The following is a 20,201-nucleotide window of genomic DNA, read 5'->3' as shown; positions in this document are numbered from 1 at the left end:
GACCCTCTTTTAATCCAATACAAATAATCATTTATCGCTCACAAATTAAGATCATAAACAGTTTAATACGAAAAGGAAACCACTAGCTTCGAATAGAACATTTAAATTTATTTTATATTATTATAAAATTACTATAAAATAGATAACAGTCGACCCCTAAGGCTTCAAAAGTACTTTGGAGTCATAAAAGGCCCATTTAAGGCTTTCGACTTACTCGCAGGCTGTAAAATAAAACTGTAGCTCGATTCTCTACTACTATCGACTACCGACAACCGAACTGTCATCGAGAAATTTTGTATGATAATCTGATCAGCGCCTCTGACGGGTGTCGTAGGAAACATTTTGGCAGTACCTACATTCTAAATGTTAAAATTTCGATAGCTAGCCGGTTGTCGGTAGTCGATACTGGTAGAGAATCGAGGTACTGTTTGATGCTATTAAGTATGTTATGTCGCTATATTCTAATTAAATATGCAATTTAAATAATTATATTTTAGGAACAATAAAGAAAGAATATTAAAGTCAAAATCATATAAAAATGTCTATGAATCTTTGAAGTACAGAACCATCAACGGACGCAAAATACAACCAGAGCCGAAACAACTATTTGTGGTCTGCACAAATATTTGTTCCGGAATTGAACCCACGACCTCTCGACGCATTGGTAGCGACCGCCTTAACCACTATGCCATGGTGGCTATAAAAGGCCTACACAGATAAGGCCTAATAACAAAGATAAGTGTATGTTACAGTATAATATTAGTTTCGTCCACTATCTGACCAACAACTACATCAATGAGATTACCACTGACATTGAGAGATAATATACTTGTACCTCTTAATTATTATGCTTCAAGGAGATTGAATATAGGCCATTGAACTAAGGACTAATTAACGGTAATTTCTATTGCATCCACACAGACTTTTTTAAGATCTGTCACTATGCGGGATTGGATAACATACGATTACTATTTACGTTATTTTTTGATGATGTATATTGCGGTTTCATAACTCTATTGACAATATGCTAGGAGCTACATGCAAAAAAAAAAACAACACATTGTCGCAAAAGTTAGAGAATGTTACTTTGTTCACATTATGCTCATGCTGCACAAAAACAGCAACTGCGAAAACCTTATCATTTCAGAATTATGTATCTACTACAACTTTGAAGAAAGAGTTTTTCAAACACCATACCTTACCTTAGCTAAAGTAAGAAAGTCGTCTCAAAATACAAATTCGTTTCAATGAGAACAAGTTAAGTTTGTGTACAATTAGAGCCTCTAAAATCGTTTATACCGTGCCCGCTAAGTGTCAATATCCGTCGTAAATCGTAATCCACTACATTGACACACTTAATATGACCAACGGTTGTTCAAATTACGTCAGTATTACCTAGGATTACGTAGTTTCCTTTTATTTGGGTGACAAAGTAGAGTTAACAATATGCCATTCTAGGGAGGCTGTTAAGATTTATTTTGGATTCCTATAGTCTTACTTGTAAATAGTCCTTTGTGTATGATTAGCTTGCGGTAGTAACTCATTTACCTTCATAATTAAAAACGGGCAAATACATTTTACTTAAATCTAAAATTCCATAAAAAAATTTAAGTATCTCATCATTGACGCTCATAACTGTCAGCATTTAACCTAACTGAATAAATCATTTGATTTTGACTTTGGTAATTATAGTTCAACACAAGTAATAACCAACTTATTTCTAGACCTTTCTAGTTAGAATTAAATGGCAAAACACCAGCTATAGAAAATTATCAACAACATTATTGCAATTCTCACATTTTAGTTGCCTTCGCCCTTTGAACCCGGCATTTCTCGCAACTAAAGTTAAGAAATAAAGTAATTGGTACATGACAAGTCCTAAGTATTGCTTAAGTAGAAACCATAAATACGTTTCGCCAATTAAACCATCGTTACACGAGGTTAGGGTCTTTAGCCACAGTTAGTTGCACGTGAATCGCCTTATTATAAAGAAAACGTTTATGTTTACCGGTCGGTTATCAACCGGTTGGTTAAGCAACCTTTGGCGCGGTCATTCCATAGATGGGTGACCGCATAGTGGTGTTCGGGACACATTCCTCGCAGGTTGGCAAAGCAAAACAAGCAACTGAGAGATCTTCTTAAACCGAATTGGTCTTCTACCGAACAGGACTACAACGAAAGCTAAATAAAAAGTCTGATCGTTGACCGGATATAGTACATTGGTGTAGACATCTGTGTAACACTGCGCGTATAGCATTACTTCAGTAAAACGCATGATTACGCACTTAATTCTAGCTAGCAACCTGATCGCTAAGCACTTATAAATCTAGTAATTGGCTGATTCTAATTGACATAAAGTGTAAGTAGATCAAAACCATTAACCAGATTTCTAACCGATCAACCTATCAAATAGGCAAGATTTCTAAGATATCTTAGTGAAGCGGTGATTCACGACAGCTTATATGCATAAGACGACGAATGCACTAGAATTCTATTCACGGACGTAGTACGTAGGTTCCTCTATAGGTAGACGATTAATTGAAGGATGTCCGTTGCAAGGGAACACCTTAAAGAATAAATGCCAGCATTAAACAACTAGGAACTAACATTCTTAATAACAAATATAGCAGCCCTATTTTTCTAGAGCATTTCCATACCAACCCTACGTAAAGTTTTAAGATGGAGGGAGATATCTTTTTTAATAGCCAAATACTATCGTACTTCCTATTTAGGGGACATTTTCCCATCGCCAGATTATTTATTTGAGGCAAAACTGTTAACTTTGTCAACAAATCACGTCTGCTATGCGTATTTGTAAAAAGAGGTACCTACCTAAATATATGAATTAAATAACGGCCCAGCAAACCGCAAAAATATTAAAATTCACAAAAGTGCAAGGCAGTGTACCTTAATATAAATTATTTGAATTAAATAATGGCCGCACAAACCGCCAAAATATTAAAATTCACTAAAGTGCACTGCATGCGCAAGCGCACCGGAAAAGGGCGCGATCGAACTTGCAGCCAATAGCGTGGCGCGGTTCACTCGCACCGGTAACTTTGACGAGAGCGGACGTGCTCGCGCGTGACTCACCGATGCCAATGTGTGATTAAACGCGTTTTGCACATGGATTATGTGCATTATATTACTTCCATCCGATTTATGCGATAGAGCACGTTTTGTGAAGGAAGAAGTTAAATGCAGTATGCAGATTCTGCATTACTGAGATTTTATAAAAACAGTTTTTGAAGAAATACCAAGGCTCTATATTTGACAAGCTCAGAAGACTCAAGGCTAAATAACTCGCTAATTTTGGGACAGTATTAATATCTCAGTCGGGGACATTATTATTCTATATCTAGAAAAGGGTCACCTTCCACAGTTATGGGACAAAAATGTAATAAATAGCCAAAGAAAAAGACTGTTCTTAAATGAATCAATACAGTTGTTCTTTAAAAGTTCAATGTCTACAGATAATCTCTGTTTCCTATTTCCTCAAAGATGACAAATCATTTTAAGGTTATCAAACTACAATATCGAAGTTACAACGCCATATAAAGGAATTAATTAAGCTTTATTTGAATACCGGTAATACGACGCCATTAAAATCAATGTCAGTGTACCGAATATTTTACCATATCATAACTAAATGGAGGTGGGTTATGGACCATATTACGTAAACTAATATAGCTATTAATATGGTCATTTTAATTCTCGCTCTAAAGCACACACGGGTATGAAAACACGTGCATTTTTTCACGTGTATGGAAATTATATGCGTAATATAACATTCTATTAGTTTATTGCTATAATTTACTTATGCCTTAGGCTCTGCCTGCGATGATATTTTTGTTAATAAAAATTACTTTGTATCTATTAATAAGTATGATATAAATCGGTTCAGCCATTTTGACGCAAGGCAAATAAACAAGTGTTCGTTTGTTTGTTTGCTTTGCGTCACAACGTAGCTCTATTTTTTAGACGGCAATGAATTCCTGAATTATTCTGATAACAATCTATGAATTGAGAACGACTATTTAGTATTCAGTTACTTGTAATTTGATATTCAATATTAAATTACAACACACAATTGCGTTGCTACTTAAACTAATCTTTTATATAAAAACTAAAATCATTTTTTTTATAAAACACGACTCAAAAATAGAAGGATTTCCTGCTTGTGCATAGATAAAATAGATATTTTATTTTAATTCATCTTTGTCGAAAATAGCAGAAATAAACTACGAAATTTTCTTACAGCAAAGCTTTTATCTAGGGATTAAAAGTTGCAAACCAAGATTATTATAAGATTTATTATGACCTGAATTAACATACAGGATTCTCATTACTCCGGAAAAAAATTCCACGTGGACGTAGACGAAGTAACGGGCACAAACTACTAGTAGCGTTAACTATCGATCCTTGAACAAGGATTAACACTTACATAACAGTTCACAATAGGCTGTAACACGCAAACATAAACAAACCATTGCGAAACAAATAACTAACATTAATGCGATAATCACGAAACAGGGTAAAAAAAGACCTTACAGTCTTAGAACAATGTTTTTATCTGTTCATTGTTACATTATGATAATACACTTCTTACGAGATTAACGATTTCCGCGCTCAAAACAGTTTTAAAACGTAAATGAGCTTAAATTAGTACGCATTTTAATAGTAAAATTACTTTTTACGTGTGTGTGGGATTTTTTACCGCCCGCATTTTGCTAATCAGGCTTCATAGTGAATTCAAATGTACGAAAATAAATTACACATGCACAAAATTGGGTTAGATAATGCAGAATATGTTTTTGAACTTCGCTGAATCCATATTTCAATACTAATTTATGACTTCAAAAGCTGTCTGTTTGGCTGATATGCTTGCATGGTCAAACTGTTCGCATTTTAATGGAATTTTGCGTGGTAGGTGATAGTTTACTACCTATATTAAAACAGAGTCTATATTAAGAATATCAATATTTAATAATGGGCTAAATTAAAAAATGCAAGCGAGGAGAGCCGCGTATGGCAGCTGGTTAATAAATATTGCATAGAATAAAATGATTTTATAAATGAGTCTACAAGAAACCTAAGTATTTTTTTCCTATTGTGGTTTGCAACTAACCTTGCGTGGGAGGACCATTAGCAGGCAAGGCCAGTAACTTAGTTCTGCTATTAGTCTGATGTGACAGCGGAATCTAGTCAGGTAGATGTAGAATTATAGTGAATCAAGCTTTTAATTTATTATTGCAAATATTGGCAAAATGACGACAGACACTCCCGGCAAGAGTTGCAGTTTAACGCTGGCCAAGTGAATAGACAATATGTTAGCCATTTTTTTTTTGTTTTTTTAATCACTTATCGTCATGAAAATCGTATGAAAATCCGTTCAGTAGATTCTGAGTTACGAAGTTAAGCGGTTAATTTTTACTCTTGTAGTAAAAAGACACCAAACGAATAGCACTCTCATATAAAATTTAACTTAATTGGGTACTTCCGTTTTACCTTAACGTATATAACCATGGAATGTGGTACAAACATCAATGGACACATAATATGAAACACCATTACGTTTTAATTAATATTTCAAATTACTACGATGTGTCGTAATGTACGCTATAAAAGTACCTTAATGAATGTTTCGTAACATTCTATTATTTACTATGTATTTGGTTTAGGGGCACAATTGCTATAATGATATTAAGATATTTGAGATGAAAAAATGGGGACGGCCGTTTTCTTTATTATTTATGTATACAGATCTATAAATAAAGTGCGGAAAGTCTTGTAAGGGCTTTATTAATAAGATGGAACGATGACATGCTTTGGTTATTGCCTAGATCCTCTTTTATGTCTTTTCCGACTTAACAAATGAATATATTTAGATAAGGTTCAGCAGAATGCTTAAGTATTTCACAAAGAAAATGAGTGCTTCTTATTTCTCGTAAAGATACCGCAATATTTTGAAGACGAATATCATTACAAAGGTCCCGGTCTAGATTTCCACACGGAACATTTATTTGTGCGATCCACAAGTAGTTGTTTCGGGTCTGGTAGTACTTACTTTGTTTTATTTTTAAAAGTCCCCGCAATACAAGAGCAGTTCTTAGTGCGGGAGTAGTCTTTTAAATGAAAAGGTTTGATTTCAATAATACTGCCTATTACCACTGAAGAAACTACAATGCAGAATTGCGGGTACAAGCTACAAGCTAATTTAATTTTGTTTCGTGTTAAACAAGTGAAGTAGGCCACCGTGATAAACACTAATAATGATTAAGAAAATGTAGAAAAACTTAAGTGTTTTAGACACGAAATACTAAGATTTATTTGATGTAATCTTATCTACTGAGAATGCTTCTACTTATTTTATACACTAACATTTTGTAGGAAATATGCAGGAAGTGCGATTATTTTTCTTACCCATAAACATGTTTAAAGCATAGTTTTCAGGGAGTACCAACGACACCTCAAAACGATAAATGAAGAGTTACTAGCTTTGGCTAGCACTTATTAAATTTCATTATTTCATTTAAGCTATATCTTAACTGATGAAAACAAATATAAAAAAATAACAATAGTTTAATATCAAAATGCTTGACTCCGCCAAAACTACGTGTATTGTTTAGTCTAGTCTAAGGCTAAATCTCTCACATAGCTTATCAGAAGGAATTTTGACAGTTGTTTTCATACATTTGCTAACACTTTATTCAGCAGATAGTTTATCTGACACTTAAATATATACTGTAAAACTGGTTACAACAGAAGTTATAAACCACAGTACAATTCAAAGCCTTCAGAAAGCCAGTTAAAATTTATTAAAGTGTACAAACATAAACTAGCGGGCAGTTTAAAGATACCTTTGATTTACCACCTCGGTAGTTCCCGGTTCACACCCCGCCTGATGCATGGTGGTATCGTTGAATTATTTCACTTAACTGACCATGTTAAAGACAAGACTACTTGTACTATAAATGCGAAGATTCGTGAGGATGTATGTATGTTTGTAACTCATTTACGCAAAAACTGCAGAGCGGATTTTGAAGAAATTTTGTAGAGACATAGTTAACAACCTAAATGAACACATAGGAATTATCCTAGGAAAAAAATTCCAGGTGTCTTTAAGGATATAAATTATTTAAATGACCGGAATACCGTATATACGAACAATTATAAGTTATGCTAACATAAAATGAATTAATAAATAGCGTAATTACTATTTCGTAGAGATTGAGTGTAAGAAAATGTTAGATAGGTCATAAATTAAAATAAAAAGATCTAGCAATAACACAACGAAACATAAAGGCTAACTATATTTTATTTGGCATTTTAACAGACTCTTTACAATATATTTTATTAAACACAATACGTACTGTTATCTCAATGTTACTTTATTATACCTTTAAAAGGAATGGGTCAAGTGCAAAACTTTATTGCATAATGATTTACAAGCAATAAATAAACCTTTATAACCAATTTCTGAAGAAAATATCAACCATAAGTAAAAATCTCTTCTACATTACATGTAGTTCTTTGTAAATTATATATTTTTTTCTTATTACACTTTTCTAGACAACGTCAAAGTTTTAAGTGTACGCACTTATGACGTTTACTAAATTAGATATATATCCAAATACTGCCTTTTGCATAAGCACACTGCTAGAGCTACGACAAAACTTCAAGTTCCCTTTGATAAGACTTTTCAGTGATTAAGCTGTTTAGAAACAAAAAGTACGTTAAAGTCATTGACCTCCAAACATTTATTACAAAATATACCATCAAACGTCATATTTCGCTTAAACACTTATTATTTCGTCTAAAAAAGAGCGGCAATACAGTTACATAAACATTACCAGTAACATTATGTTCATACAAGGAGCGACAGGCAGCATTTGCGCCCACGCACTACATATGACCATAGTCATACAGTCTATGGTCACCACGCAATATGACCATAGACTGCCATAGAGAACGCTGTGGTATTATTGAATGAACGTTTTGTAGAGGTACTGCTGTAAGATTTGACAGTACTATGCGAAATGAGAACTGTTGTGAAACTTTTTGAACATTTGTTCTTAGTTTTCTCAATACGTATATACTATGATGTTTTTGTGCGTGGCACAATACATATGTAAGGAAATTAAAAGCATCAATGTATAGTAAAAGTATATTTGTGTTTCAAGTAATATTCAATAAGTAAATTTGAGATTTTAACTTAAATAAACCTTTACCTATAACGTAACGCACCGTACACACAACGCATCGGTTAAAATATTCGATTTAATTCGTAACAAATAATGTACTGAACAATTATATTTTTTAAGGTTTGGTTTCGTTTACCATACAAAATCTTTTAGAATTAGTTAGAATATACAAGTGAGAAATAACTTTTTACTTTTGGCATGACTGACTAAATAATTATTAAACGTTTTCTCTGCACGGCTATGACAATAACAAACAATTCTCGAACGAAACGCATATTAGCAGAGCACTTTCACTAGTTTTTCATAAACACGGCTGACGAATATTAGGTACAATTTGTTATGTTAGCTAATCCAAGCGGTCGCTAGCCCTATTTTACTATTTAGGGAACTGAACTATCTGTATGCTAAATTTCATTCAAATCCTTTTAGCCGTTTAGCTGCAGGAGCGTAATAGACCGACAGATAGCCAGACGTATTTAAAGTATTAATGCGGATTCATTAGATTGATTAGGTATACAGTTTTTGTGTAAAGTACATTTGGAAGCATAATCTCTTATTTAAATTAGTGACAATCACAGTAAAATATATTAAAATTCTACCTAGAATTTACTAACGCAATAAAACCATAAGACCTCATAATATTAAACCGAAAACATAAAATAATGCATTATTGCTAATCATTAACAGTAATGGAAACAACTTTATAAATATTTTAGTATCAATTCCATACATGAGTTTAATCGCTGCTTTGTATAGGGGGTACAAGGCCAGACAAGGGCGAACAAGGGTATACCATAGGGGAGGCAACAACCACCCTCACTTTTAAAATAAAAGAATAAGTAATACGATGAATTTCGAAGCGACAAATTGTGCTATTACGAATAACTTCTGCGCCATTGATGAATTTCGTAGGAAGTCTTTATGAATAAATGTATGATACGGTCTTTACTTATGCAAAGTTTTTTTTAATATCCTAAACTTAATGGTGTAAATTCGTATTTTATTTTTTACCAATTCACTAAAAACAGCAAAACTAATTCGAAGAATGACTGCTCAGTCAGTCAGAATTTTATCTAAAATTCTGCACACCAAACGGTCGCACCGTAGGCAAAACCAAAACAACCTTCTATTATATACTTCATGACACTGTATAACTATCATTATACGCCTTGCCGTAATCATCAGAAACCACCATAACCTTGCAAGCTAACTCTTGAACTTCCATAGAAGGGTGCCATCGAAGACCTTCTTGTATCAAGGACATAGTAATTTGCATCGATCCAATAGAATCGAACGGAAATAAAACTCCGTATCGTGACTAACGCAATTATCAAGAAAATTACACTCGATATAATATTCCTTTACAAATCATCGATTTGTCAGCTATCAAGTTTAGTAGAAGTGATATTTTTAATTTATCGTACTTGTACTATTATTTGATTTTGGCTTTTAACGTACTTTGACAGGCATGATATAATTTGTATCTTTAAACCATCAAGTAACTTCTGATGACGCCGTATAATGTCCTCAAATCGGGTCAAAAAATAAATAAAACATAACAGTCATAATTAAAATTAATTAAATAAAAAGTGGATACAAATAAATATTATTCTCTTTTTATATATTTCTTTTTTAATTCGCAATATAAAATTATACGATTGTAAAAGTAGTTTTAAATAATATTATCCAAACCTTAATATAATATAGTAATAGAGTGTAAATGTAAGTAAAGTTGCCATCTTCTTTGATAAAAATCACAATAAACTAGCTCTTAACAGATTTTTCAAGCTTCCACTAATATTTTCTTTCATGACAAACTTATCAACTGACAGTATCTTGGTCAAAATCAAGTATGTCTTATGAACGAAGACATAACATAGACATATAGGGAATGCCATTGAGCATTACATCAATTGTCATAACACCGCCTTAAGAGGAGGGAACCTTCAATACCGATCATGTTTGAAGGGTTTCACCATAGCAGGCTCTTTGGTAAGATCTGGGGGGCTATCACGTATCTCATTTGACAACCATTTGAAAGCCACTATCCTGTCCATTGTTTTCTCCCTTAGGTTATAGTGATTAATACGTTACGTCAAAGCAGCAATGTACTGAATAGTGACCATTGATTTGACGTATACTAACTGTCAACTGAGATACATGATAAGCCCGCAGGGCTTATAACTCTATAAGATTTACAACTTATTTAAGCTCAATTTTTGCTTTGTTGATATAAAAACACAAAAGGTATCTTGATTTCGTTTATTTTTTGTCGATTCAACTCGGTTGATATTGTACACGGATCTCCTCTATAATGCTTAAATAGATAAAGTTAAAAGTTAAAATGTACCTACCTAAGAATGTGGACGAATCATTATAATCTAGGATATTTATAACCAAAAGTATTTAAAGTGAAAAATATACTAATAAGTTTTCAAAACCAGAAACAAATAATAAAACTATAAGCATAAATACGACTCTAAAAGATGATTTTAACACTGACTTTAATTTAAATTCTAAACAAACACTTAACAAAAAACTAACTTAACTCTCAATCAACCAAGTCGTAAAAGTAGCACATGTGCAAAAACCAAACATATCGAGCTAAAATAACCGTAAAAATGAAATGAAAAGCCTCATTAAACACTGGTATGTAACAAAGCACGACTCACAATATTTGTTGGACTCGTGAGCGCAGGGTCACAGGTCCCACCCGTGTATCTAGACTTATAACTAATTCTATCGGTGCCTAGGTCAAACTCTCTACGCTTTGGATAATAACTTCGGGTTAAGTTCAGACTTTACATTCTGATTATTGTGGACATATTGTTTGTTTACTAAATGTTATGTCTTTAAATATTTTTTTGTAGTTTGTGCATTTTATTCGACAGAGAACTTCGTCATTACGCATTATAATATTACGGAAAATCTATTAAACTCAAAGAGCTGATAGGAAAATCGCGATAATTAGAACAATAATTACGCTAAGTATAACAGTGTTAGCTTTGTAAATATCGATGTCTTAAACACTTTATCAAGAATAAAACATTAATGTAGCCGCATCGTACAAGCATAAGCAAGTAACCGACTCTACATTATGAATGAAGTTGCGCAAAAAAAGACCCTCGAAACTGTCCCGCGACATGGTTGCTTTTGATCAAGTGACCACGTGAACGAAACCGCAAGCGGAAGCACTCGATTATATTTTGTTTGTAATGTTTTCTAGTATTTACTTTATTCTCTGCCGGCGTTTATAAGTCTCGTATTTCGCAGACGCCGTGTTATCACTTTCTAGGCATTTAACGGTTGTATTTCTACATTCCAAACTACAAACATTATTCATTCTACGCTATTTTTTCTTTCATCAACTAGACAAATTCGGACTGACATTTCGACAAGGTTTTTGTACACACAGTTAGCCGTTTCGCAGTAGTATTTTCACGGAGAACAATATATTAGTATAACATTAAAAGTGAACGGATTTCTCAAGTTCCAGTTTATTTGGCGTACAATGGCGGGCCCACTTGTTCGCACTGATTCGCAATTAATAAATAGCTTGACCCACTAGCGGAGATTCAAATTGTCGAATCATTCGGCTCGTATTAATTAATATCAAATGATCTGTAAGTTTTGTGCGGTGTCGATGTTTCGCCGTGATGAATATGCGTGCCAGTTCGGTAATAAAGTTATTAAAGTCGCTTTCTTCTTCACGGTTTTAATGTCACAGACGAAATTTGATGTTTCCGTTTGTAGTTATCGACTATCGCACAGCCGAACGCACCGCCTTGCCCTGCCTTTTACGGAAGTTGGTAAGACTTGTCATTGAATTAATTATGTTCCTATAGCATCGCCCGACCTTCGCATTTACCGGCACGTTTCGAAAACCGAATAAAACTTCTTATCTGTACGGCTCAGGCGGGAAACAAGGCCAAACAACTAACAACCTGTGAGTGATTTCTGTCTGCGATAAATCCTAGCACTCTAACAAGTGAACCGAATGACTTACCATAAATCAAGCTCTGGACGGGGGAAAGCACTGCGTATAGTATCAATACTCCGGTAGTCACATGAACTCGATAACAAAACCACTTTTTGTATCGCGTTCAGTGAAACGTAGCGCAAGTCTCGAACCAAACTGCAAATTAGCACTTTCCACAAAACACATGCTCCATTCCACAGCACTGATAAAGCACAAATCTGCCGACTCCGCAACACTGAAAGCTTGCACACGTTTCTTCACAGTTATCTGTTAAGACGGTAGCGTAACAGAGTGAAGCAATCGCACTGCCAAATCGCAATGCGAAATTTAGGCGGTCACAAAATTGTTCGCTTAAAAGCGACAGTTAAACCAACTTTACCGGTCTGAAACGTTCCAAATTCGTATCGGAAAGTCGGTTTCGTGAACGACAGCGAAACATTAAACAGACGAGTGAGCTGCGCGGGCAGCGCGAGCAAACTGAGGCGCCGCCGTGCGCAACCACGCGACGCGTCCGACCGAGCCGAATGGACTTCAAACTTTTACCCGACCGAATCGAAACCGCGCCTCGCACCACAACACAGCCTCTATCAAGTTACTTTTTAAACTCGGAAGGTTTACAAAGTTGCAAATAAACTTGCAAGTTACATACATGGACAAGTCACCCGGACAAGGCTCTCAAGATATGACATTCGTGAACGTACGCAACGATTACGCAGCGACGCGACGTTTAATTGAGCGAACTGATATGATCCGCCGACGTGAGTCCCCGACACAGCTGGTCACAGATAAATAAATTAGTGGATACAGATTATACGTTTGATAATGATAGTATCGATTTAAGTAATGATAAGTTCCAACGGAAACGAGAATACGATTGTATTGTGTATACTTAACGGTAACAAACGAAAATTATTGAAATCAACCTGAATTCTTTTGAACCAAATGCGGATACGGTGACTTTAAACTACCAAGAACGTTGCATTCTTAAAGACGGTGGAATTTGATCTTAAGATCTTGATTTAATGCGGGACTAATAAAATGAAGTCAAACAGAGCTTGATAAAAATACCGGAGACACGAGATGTAAAGCATGATATATCTTTATTTAAATCTACGAAGTATGCAGCTTAGAACTAAAAATAGTTACAAATGAACCAAAACATGACAGACCAGGCGCAACAGCTGAACCCAGAATCAATTTAGAATTCTAATGAAGTTTCTATGTAATCAAGGATTTATTGTCTGTCTGCATATCTTTGGAGCAGCGAGCGAAATGAACTGCATTGCTCAAGATCATAAAACGCGAAGGTGTTTACGCGAAACCGGTAACTTTAAAATAAAAGTAATCGAAAGTAGTAAAGTATCCGTAGCAAGTTGTTGGACAATATTTACGTGATCTCCTGTAGTAATAATGGTCTCAGATATACCTGTGGCCCAAATGAACGGCGTTTAGCCTTATACTGACTGTGATACAGGTTTCTAATTAAGACTCCAGACTGCTCAATTAGAAATGTTTCGAACTGCGCAATCAGAGATTAATAACTGCAGTTTGAGCACTAATCGGGAAACCTTGATTTTTTGATTACTTGACAACAAAAGCATAAACGTAACCTAGTTAATGAAACTATCAATCATAACCAAACCCACATAAAATTCTACCAGAACTAAATTGAACTCAAAAAATCTAAGTTCACATAAAACTTCCGCCATTTTTTTCTTCTTGAGCCAACTTCCATACTCTTAATCTTCATGTATTCATATGCAACAGTTCTACATAACAAGTGTAATTAAAGGGTATGCAGATCTGCGGCCGGTGGCCGTAAGGACTGGATTCTTGTCTCATAACCATGGGAATAGAGGTACTCAATACAACTGGTTTCTTTGAAGACAATTTCTAAAACCTTACTCTACAATCTCGCAAAGAATAAACCTTCAATTAGGAATAAATATTAGTTCTAGATAGTTGCTCTGTGGAAAAAAAATCCATAAATTATTATGTATATTTGTTAAAAAATGTCTAATTAGTGGTTAACCATTTGTTCGTCATACACAGTAGTACTTACACTTCAATAATTGTTGGTGGAGCTGCTTTTCTCCTTAATTTTTTTTATTGTTGTTGCTTAAATTTAAATTATTTAGTTTATGTATTAAAATTCTCACAAAATAATGATGTAAGTACAGAAATTATTATGCAGCCCATGCAATATAAATCTTGCAATATAATTACATATTAATAACATAAAAATAGAACAAATAACAATAGAACGACTGGAACAAAAATAGACGAAGAATTAGGTCAACAACCTTTAATTACTCAAACGGAAATCCAATATTCCAAAATCCATTTTCGGCTAACCACAACGCTCATATTGACAGGCACTAGAAATGTAAATAATCTCCCTTAACCTTTGTAAACCGTAACCATTGCGTTACGAAACAAACAACAGTGACACGCAGAAAAATAAAGAAGAATAAACAGAAACGAATAAATAAAGCCACACAACTTGACGAAGCGGAACGATAAGGCGTTACTGGTGCATTGAAAAAGGGTAAAAAAGATACCATTCTGATGAACTTAGTTATTCAAACTATAGGTTTCGAAGAATTGAACTCATTTGAAGATTGCAACCTTGTTCATTTAAAAGTTATAATGGTTTTGAATATGATTATAAGCATAGATTTATTTAATATTAAATTCTAAATTCCGACAAGTTTTTGTCTCGAAACAGACTTTCGCTAAACAAAGAATTAAACAATTAATTGTATTTAAAATATCGTGAATCCGTTATGAAATTATATACATGTATTTCTAATACAATGATTGACATGAGAATATCTCTAATTACAAAAGCGGGCTACGTTAATCGGTCAATCTGACGATAAACATCTAAAAGCAAGCTATTACTGCGTCTGTTTATAGACCCTATCTTGTTTATAATAGCAGGACAATAAATCTCGATTTTATTCGTATTTAAACATCTAAATACTAAACTAGACTTACGCAAATGTAATTCTGTTGTATTTATTTGAGTCCGATTTAGTTTTCTGACATTATGTCTAATTCAACTATCGTGGTGTACATTCAATAATTGGCGAAGCATTAACGATAATAATTTTATAATAAATCCTCGCTCTAGCTCGCCATAGCTCGATTTCTTATCTACCTAATATCGACTACCAACATCCAGCTAGTAATCCAGAAATTTTACACGAAACTCTATTTAGCGCCCCTACCGGGTTCGCTGAGAACGATTTTGTCAGTACATTTTAAATGTTAAACTTTTGATACTCGATAGTACCCACTGCAAAGGATTGCGCTACAGTAGCATACTTCCAATACATTGTACTGTCGCATCGCTTTCATATCGGTGTTGTTTAGTTGACATTCAAAATTACTGAACAAAAATAAAATTTGTCTTGACTAGCAAAATCCGAAAGGACGTTAATCAACACCAACATTACATTGCCTGACTGGTGGCAAATCGTCCCTGGGGTACTAAATTAAATTCTTCTGCGATTATAAAAACTGTATCAACATTTCAGATACATAAAATCTTAAATATCATAAAAGCGGACTGACTGAATGCCAGTCACCAGTAATTATCTCCGTGCAAGTAACGATTAGAAACATTTTGTTCATTTTGCATCATACTCCATACGATCAGACGTTCAAAATTACAGGGCGTGCACCGATGACAGCTTACTATGAGATAACGTTGAAATAAAAGGAGATGACACGCTATAATTTGCAGATGACAACGCTTCTTAAGTTATAGTTGAAACAGGTTAACATGGGAACCGAGATGAGAAGACAGGAATGTTTAAAACCGGACTACAAGTAATTAAAAATATCAAGTACAACTCAATCGTCAAACATGTAAAGGAAGATTTTACTACCAACAGTTCTACTTTATATATGACAAATTTGACATAACACACATAACCTGCAGTCTGGTTCATTGCGGTACCATCGCATATCGAGAGATTGACATTTAATATGTATCGACAAAATAGTTCCTACGAAGCCTGCTAGAGGCGTTTAACAGATTTTCGTGTAAAATTTCTCGATAGCTAGCCGGTTATCGATAGCCGATAACATTAGAGAATCAAGTTACTATTAAAACCGTCAATATTATTTTTCAATTGAAGCAATATTATTACGAAAAAATGCCCTTTTATTTGTCTTCATCCAAGTACGCTTATATTTACGCAAGCATACAAACGAAAACAGATGTCTTCATTTAAGCAAATCGATTGCTAACACATTTACACTAGCCCTTTTGCAATCTTCTACAAATACCTTACTATAACTAATTTCTAATGTTTCCTTTAAACAGAGCCGGGTTTGTTTCAACGAGGGTGATAATAATCTCTTAATTAACATCGAGTTTACTCCACAAGTGTGTGAACGTTGCTCAAAGACGTAGGGTCAAGGCTGTGAGGTAGGTGGTCATGTTATTACAGTAATTGTAATGACTATATAGACTATAGTGCTAAATTAATATAATGATGATATTAATCGTTTGATTTGAGATAACACAGACAGGGGTCGCAGGATTAAAGTTGATATAGAATGGCAAGAATGGTTGAAATTAATTGTGTTATTTTTTTATGTTCAGTTGTTTATGTTTACAGGATAGTTTGCAAGCTTGAAACATGGGAAATATTCTAAATTTAATTAGAAGTGAATTTATTTGATGCACATTTTCTGTTAACAGAGATCTCTGTAGGTACGAAATATTCAATTTTGGTTGATAGACGTTGTATGTACCTGTTAGTAAAAAAATACCCTAAACCCATTCTTCATATTTGACTGACTAAAGATTTTACAGGTCAATAACTATATTACCAAATAAATACGAACCATAAAAATAAACAAATTATGTTCATTTGCGGAACGAGATGACAAAATATTTGCATATTAGCGCTATAAAATTTTTCATTATTTAAATATTGGCTCAAGAACTGGTTCGATCATTGAAATCTCGGGCAAATGTGTTAAGCTAATTCAGTCAAACGAATAAAATCGTACAATGACCTTAAAAAGGCAGGTGGACCCAAAAACTTAGAATTTTAAAGTAGGGACAGACCTATTTTAATTTTAAATATTCTTGATACGCGAATTTGCTCCATATCTATGTATATATCCAGGTAAATTTATTGTAACTTAAAATGTCACAATAAAATTGCATGAGCTTGTTATAAGGAAAAATAGGATAAAAACTACGTTGTAGTATATCGATTGTCCATATCAAAAAAATTAAAACATGAACTTAACTTTGACGATTAAATCTATATATATATGAAAATGAATTGCTGTTCGTTAGTCTCGCTAAAACTTGAGAATGGCTAGACCGATTTGGCTAATTTTGGTCTTGAATTATTTGTGGAAGTCCAGAGAAGGTGTAAAATGTGAAAAAATTACAAAATGCGCGGTATTAAATAAAAACAAGAAGGGTGAGCGGAGCTGCGCGGGTCAGCTAGTAATTAATAAAACTATTCCATAAGAAATCATTAAACTTAATTGTTACTATTAAAAAACATTAAATTTTAAACAAATCACACGATTCTAACGGAGGCGTGAACGTGGGCGAAAAAAATCTCGTGATTACTAAACGGCTCATTAGCGAAACGAATGAAGTAACGAACACAATACGTAATGTTTCGCAGCAGTATCGTCGGAAACTGATACAAGTTCATACGTATCACATGCAACTGTTACGTATAACAATGATCTTAAGTGCCGTACAGTTGGACTACTTCCTGAAGATCTTTAGTGATGCTGTGTGGAGAATATCTTTATTGTGTTTTAGAAGAAGGGAAAAAAAAATGCGGATTGGAGATTTTGATATTTATGAACAAGTGACTGTTATTGCTTGTGTTAAATTCGATAGAGCAAACATTATTACATGTTTCTAGGTTTAATCCACATTGTAATAGTCCACAATTGGTTTGAGGATATTTAAAACGAAAAACTAGCATGTAGTTCATCTTAAGTTTTGGGGAATTTTTACATTTGTGTACTTTTTCTTCCCATTTGCATACCTTGTATACAACTTTATAAATTAATAAGAAAGGTTGTGCAATTCTTTTAAGAACCCTCAATATTCTTGTGATTCTGTGACTGTCAATACTACAAACTTGCAAGTTCACTGACTACAGCCGTGCATTCGTTCAAAGTATCTATTAGGAGTACGGTACCCTGAGAAAGGTCTGCTGTGTTATTATCACGCCGGCAACTGATCAGATTGACTAGACAGTAAATAACAGTTTTAGAGCATTACATTACAAAAACAAGTGGTTTCTTCCTAGTTCATCAACTCTGGGAAGAATGTCGATTTACTTCATTTGTTTTTTCAATCTTCCATAAGTTTATCGCCCAATCTAGGTCAATACCGGTATTTATGATATAAGGTTTTAAATATTCACATTGCATACGAGGTTTATGCAATGTAACGACATAGAGTATGACAACATAGACGACAAAACGTATCCATATATCGATATGAATTATAAGCACAGTACAAAAACATCTTGAATCTAAGTTTAAAATATTAAATTGCGGTTCGCGTAGGAGCCACAACCACATCCGAAAGTATTGCAAAAAGGCGAGAGGAGCCTCATTTTTTTGCATCATTGTATAAGATCCCCTTACCTACATTGAATGTAAATTTAAAACGTCTGCATTCTCAAAAAACTCGCGAGCAAATTGTTATTGAATTATATGAGAGCCTTGATTAAAATCATTGTCTTCTTGCATTGAAAGCAACTCGACTATGAATCAATTTTATAATAATTGTCCATTGTCTGACGGTCTGTCCGTGACGGTAGACTTGGTTTATAATTTATTAATAGCAAAGTAGATTAAAACGCTTTCTTTAATATGTAGGTACAAAAAAGGTGCAACTTTTTGTCAATCTCCGCTATAAGGTTCGTAATAGGTTTCTTGACGCGCAGTATTAATTTTATTGGTCGTTTTTTCATTACCCTTCAATTGGCAATCAGTAGTGCGTCGGTGGCTTCAATTACTCTATTAATAGCCGTCTCTGCTAATGATTCTTGATCGTCTAGTTTTTGGTTGTAGATATTCGCACGATCGTCCCAGTTCACTTAAAATACTCAAGTTTCACCAAAATTGGTAACATCTTGATTCAATTCAAATTCACAACAATTATTTGTATAGTTGTGTGCAGATTTTCAGTGAATTCGTTGGTTACGGTTCAATTAAATTGATCTTTATCGTAATAAGAATCTTTTTCTATTTGACTTTCACGTATTTCGGCATCTTGTTATTTACTTAGTTCTGATGCAACGGTTTCCATTTATACATTCGGTGAAGAACTTGAACAATTTCCTTTGTTCCTTCAGTGACATGTGCACTTCCTTATTTATCAGTTTCACCTGTTTTAAGACGTCAGCAATTACTATCATCTGCTCTCACATTTATTCTCTCATCAACTTCGTTAAAACTTTCAAGTATTTCTTTAAACAAAGAAGCGTTATGGTAACCTATAGCCTATAATACTAAATTCCATATAAAGAGGGTTGACATTTATGATAATAGCATGTGCGAAACAAACAAGTATGGCGCGGCAGGTGGCATGTTTGCCAGTGATGATGATACCAGGTGCATCTATTTCTGGCCCAAAATACCTGGACATAAGGTGCTACATATTGTTATATTCAAATTTTACACTGACATGGCTTCAAGAGAAATACGTCAAGATGCTTTCAAAAAATTATTTTTCAACGTAATTATAAAATTGTTGTATTTTAATTTTACGATTATAAAAAGCAAAAGTACTTCGCAGTAGATGAAAAAAACACATAATGGTGATTTTTTAATTCGTCATTATTTCCTTACAAATAAAGAATTTTTAAATATTCATGTATTCACTCTATCGTTACATATTGTGGGTAACCGGTTACGTTCCACGCTAAAACATAACGTAAAGACGTGTTTACGATGGCCGTCTGAACTAAAACGTGCGAAGGAAATCACACACGTGGTTTTGTTAC

At 34.0% G+C, this 20,201-nt stretch overlaps 1 protein-coding gene across 3 annotated transcripts in view; it reads right to left on the bottom strand.

Annotated features, from left to right (window-relative positions):
* Positions 1-20,201, bottom strand: part of klar (klarsicht) — a 345,461-nt gene that overhangs the window by 266,511 nt on the left and 58,749 nt on the right. Inside the window, exon 1 of one of the 3 annotated variants that reach the window (XM_076128608.1) lies at positions 12,211-12,667. The exons of the other annotated variants lie outside the window; for them this stretch is intronic. The gene's annotated coding sequence lies outside the window, so the exon portion shown is untranslated. Of the gene's footprint in view, positions 1-12,210; positions 12,668-20,201 lie in introns of those variants that run through there. 3 annotated transcript variants of the gene reach the window in all.

This window comes from Anticarsia gemmatalis, chromosome 21 (assembly GCF_050436995.1).
Source record: "Anticarsia gemmatalis isolate Benzon Research Colony breed Stoneville strain chromosome 21, ilAntGemm2 primary, whole genome shotgun sequence".
Taxonomy (NCBI): domain Eukaryota; kingdom Metazoa; phylum Arthropoda; class Insecta; order Lepidoptera; family Erebidae; genus Anticarsia; species Anticarsia gemmatalis.
This window is presented reverse-complemented; position numbering and strand designations above follow the sequence as displayed.